Consider the following 4933-nt stretch of genomic DNA (forward strand, 5'->3'; position numbering starts at 1 on the left):
TACAGGGATAGGGTAGGAAAGTGGGTCTGGGCGGGATGTTCTTTGGAGGGTCGGTGTGGACTCGATGGGCCGAAGGGCCTGTTTCAACACTGTAGGGATTCTATGCAGTTCTACAAGAAATCTGATGGACATTACACTCAAATAACACCAATTAATGGATCACACTTTCACTAGCTCTTTATGGGATCTTGCTCTGTGCAAACTGGATGTTGTAAGACTATGCTTCTAAGTACTTCACAGACAAGGTGGGGATTGAGTGTCCGCACCCTTTTCCCCGAAGAGATGAGTGTCCGCTCTCTTTTCCCCGAAGAGAGTTTCTGTATCGGATCTGCCTGCTACCGTCCTTAATCAGATGGCAACTCACTGGAGATCTGATACTTGTTGCTCTTGTTTATTTCTTTAATTGGGTCTCCTTTAGCTCCTGCTACCATTACATCTGCTCTTCCCTCATCTCCTGGTTTCTACACTTTTTGTGTATCATTCAGTAATCATGACCTTGAAACTACCATCAATCATTGTTAAAACCTGCAGAAAATCTCATCCAAGAAGAGTTGTATCAGACTCAAAACGTTAACTCTGTTTCTCTCCCCGCAGATGCTGCCAGTTCAAGGGCAACTAGGGATGGGGATCAAATACTGGCCTTACCAGTAACACCCACAGTTCATGAATGTATTAAAAAAGATCAAGTGTGCTTGTGAGACTATTTTGCCTGTTTCTCTTTTCCCTTTCCCCATGTTCTGCTGTTTTTTAAACACTGCCCACAAATAAAAAAAATTCCCATTTCTGAGGAAGGGTTGCAGCACCTGATATGTCAACGTGAGTTCTGATTTTCCACAGATGTTTGCTGACAGCTGAGATTTTTCAAGTTTTCAGTTTCTAAGTTTTGATAGAGCATGCGTTCCTTTTTTGCATACTTCTGATTTCAGCTTGAACCATCCAGAGTTACACAGGAATTCTGGTCATTATAGCTGGAGCTATCTGACAATGTTAGCCATTCACTGGAGCTGTTTCCAGAAGGGGTCAGGGTCCTCAAGAGTAGGCACAACAGTCAAAGTTGGAGAGATGTCAAGTTTGGAGCAGGCCAATCCATTTTCTGACTGAGTCACTTTGAACACCATACAGCAATCCAGGTCAGTCAATACACCCCGGGTGAAGTTGCTATTAGGTGATAATGAATTGGCAGCTACTCAAGAGGGATGTAAAATGCCTTACTAGATCCATTGTTTCAGTCCATTCCTGCCTCATGGATTTCTTCCTTGCATATTCCCACCTTATCCAGTCTCTTCTTATCTCTTCTTATCAGTGGCTCTTCCAATGCCCAAGGTCACTTCAACAGTTTCCAATCTCTTATTGGATCAGCTGAGGCCTCCTCACTTGTTCCTTGAATTAAGGCTCAACCTAGATCCATCCACAATCACCTTTCTCCATCTGGTTAAACATGTTCATGATTTGAACAACCTCTCCTCCAAGTCCACTACCTTCTTCCAAATGAAAGGTGTCACTTTGGATAGCTGCATGGTCATGGTTATGCTTGTTTATTTATCCAGGTTATATGGAACATTTCTTATTCCAGACCTGCTTATTTCCTTTTCTAGTTCATTGATGACTGTATTGGGGTCACTTCCTATTCTTTTGCCCAAAACTGGAAAATTTAATTTGACTTGGTTTTGAATCCATCTTTCTCTCAACTCCATCTGGTCCATTTCTGACTCTTCCCACCTTTGACTTCTCTATTTCCATTTCTGGATCTCGGCTAACTAATATTCACTACAAGCCAAGGACTTCCACAGCTATCTTAAGTATGCTTCCTCTCACCATGCTTCCTGTTCAGATTCGATTTCTTGCTCCCAGTTCCTCTAACTCCATCGCATCCGTTCAAATGATGCTATCTACTATATTAACATTTCCAATACGTTTTCTCTTTTCTTCAATTGAAAATTCTATCTCACATGGTTTACAGGACCCTCCACTATATCTGATCTGTATTGTGCACTTTTGCATTCACCCAGTCACCTCTCTTCCAAAACAATAGAGATCCTCTGGACTTCATATTCCAACTCATGAGTATCAATATTCAGTGGATCAACCTTTGCTATTTCCGCCACTCCTGCATGAAACTCCCACTGAAAGTATCCTTGGGCAGCATGTGGCTCAGTGGTTAGCATGCTGCCTCACAGTGCCAGGGACCCGGGTTCAATTCCAACCTTGGGCAACTGTCTGAGTTGAGCTAGTACATTCACCCCATGTCTGCGTGGGTTTCCTCCCACAATCCAAAGATGTGCAGGTCAGGTGAATTGGCCATGCTAGATTGCTCAGTGTTCAGGGATGTGTAGGTTAAGTGCATTAGTCAGGGGTAAATATAGGATAATAGGGTAGGGGAAAGGGTCTGGGTAGGTTACTCTTCGGAGGGTGTGTGCTGGGCCAAAGGGCCTGTTTCCACACATTAGGGATTCTATGATTCTATTCATCCCCCTCTCAGCATTCCAAATGCACCATCCCAACTTCGACACCCTGATCCACTCTAGAGTCACTCTCAATACCATCTCCTTCCCATGCAAGTGGACAAAATGCAACACCTGCCCTTTCACAGCCTTCCTTCTCGCCATCCAAGGCCCCAAACTCTCCACACAAATCAGACAGCGGTTTACTTTTATTTATTTCAATTTTGTATTCAGTATTTCCTGCTCACTCTGTGGCCTCCTTTACATTGAGGAAACCAAATGTAGCCCAGGTAACCACTTTGTGGAGCCCCTTTGTTCTGTCTCCAAGGATGAACCCTGAGCTTCCATGACTTCTCATTTGAATTGTCCATCTTGTCCTCGTCCTGTCTTTGACCTGCTGGGATTTTCCAGCAAAGTTTACAGCAAGCTTGAGAAACAGAAATTCATCTTTTATCTCAGCGTTCTGTAATTTAACATTGAGTTCAACAATTTTAGATCATAACATCTATCTGTGTCTAACTTTGTGTGTTTCTTCCAGGTTCAGTTTTTCCCTTGCTCCTTTCGTAGTTCAGATGGTATCTATCTGACAGGTTGAACCTCATTTAAATACATTTTTAATTTCTTTATCTCGAACACCATTTAACTATTGAACTGTGAAATCCTTCATTGTGTTAAGCTCTTCTGCCCTCTCTCCTTTCACTGATCTTCCCTTTTGTTCTTTTCCCATTCTCACTTGCTCAAAACCTTTCACATTTTTATCATACCTCATTACTCTTACTCTATTTTATACTGTATAAATGCTGCCTAACCTGAAGAGTATTTCTGCCATTTGCTGTTTCTTTTCCATATTTTGAGCATTTGCAGCATTTTTGTGAAATGCCCTGTCAATTCAGTATTGCCAAAGACGCAGTCTGTGGGTGGCAGTCCCTGATCTAGCCCTGAAACCATTCGATTAATTCTATAAGTGTGTACAATCAGTCTTGTGAAAACAGCATAGGGAAAGGTGTGCAGTGCAGCTGGCACTGAGCAGCAAGGCTACCCCTTGAATAATAATGAAATTATGAAATTTCCCAGCCTCTCTGCTGACATTTTTAATAAGCTTTTCAGAATTAAACTAAGATCAGATCAATGCAGCTGCTAATACTGTGCTGTACCATAATTTGAGGGCACTATCACTGTACATAACCTCCCCCCACCTTGCTCGACTTAATTCCCATTGCCTTCACACACAATAAACACAACTTGGTTTGCTCTGCACCAAATGTTTATGAGAGACATGAGCTGGTGCTGAGACATGGCCGAAGATTCTGCACTTTGTTGAGGGCTCTTACTGGTAGCAACAACAAACTGCATTTCTATAGCTCCTTCAGCAATGAGTACCATGCACCTGTCTGGCACATTTATACATCTTGTTGACAATTAGTTGAGTGCAACACTGCACATCATAAATCAGTCACACCCCTCACCAGGTTTCCTGTTCTCACAAATGTCACTTCCCAACCCATCCTCCTCCCTTAGTCACCAACAGCCAAAGCCCTGATCGATACTATGCAGAAGGACAAGGGCAGCAGATACATGGGAACACTACTGCTTGCAAGTTCCCCTTCAAGCCACTCACCATGTTGACTTGGAAATATATCGCTACGTCTTCACTGTCACTGGGGCAATGCGCTGGAACTCCAACCCTAATGACATTGTCGATGTACCACCACCAAATGAACTGCAGCAGTTCAAGAAGGCAGCTCACTGCCACCTGCTCAGGGGCAATTAGGGATGGACAATAAATGCTGTCCCAGTCAGTGATGCCACCATCCCATGAAGGAATTACAAAGAAATTCTTAGGAAAACTCACAAATCGATTGAACCCACTCATACTGCATCTTAATTACCGTTCCATGCTGACCTGTTCAATTCGTCTTCACCCCACCTTCCATCGCAGTGTTTCACATGGATAAAAGTTCCTGAGTAAGATCTACCAGCAGATATCATTTAGATCAAGAAATGTGAAACACGGGAAATCACTAACAAGTTCCTTGTTTAAAAAAAACCCACCCATCAAATGGCAGGCTTTGAAGTAAAGTGGTGGAAGAGCTCTGTGTTAAACAGGTCTGACCAAGTCAGGGGCCACAAACAGACAATCTCCACAAAATGTTTCAGATTACTGAGGTGGTCCTTGTACTGTGACTAACTAATCAGCTCAAACTTAATGAATGAAAGAGCTATACTTATGCAAGACACTTCCCAGGAACACAGCAAATGAGGAGCCCATCACTTGGAAGATACCTTCCTGGGACTGTAACTAGATGGAGAACGAACTCTTTCAAGAAGGAGGAGTTAGTCACTATTCTACTTCTGGTCAAGAGCCATTGGAGTTGAAACGTTAATGCTGATTCTCTGCTGTCAGACTTTTCTCTGGCACTTTATGTATTATTTCAGATCTCCAACATCCACAGTACTTTGCCTTTACTGAATTACTAGTGCTTGTTTCAGTC

This window comes from Chiloscyllium plagiosum, unplaced genomic scaffold, assembly GCF_037043375.1.
Source record: "Chiloscyllium plagiosum isolate Xiang-an unplaced genomic scaffold, Cpla_swu_hap1 HiC_scaffold_20, whole genome shotgun sequence".
Classification (NCBI taxonomy): Eukaryota; Metazoa; Chordata; class Chondrichthyes; order Orectolobiformes; family Hemiscylliidae; genus Chiloscyllium; species Chiloscyllium plagiosum.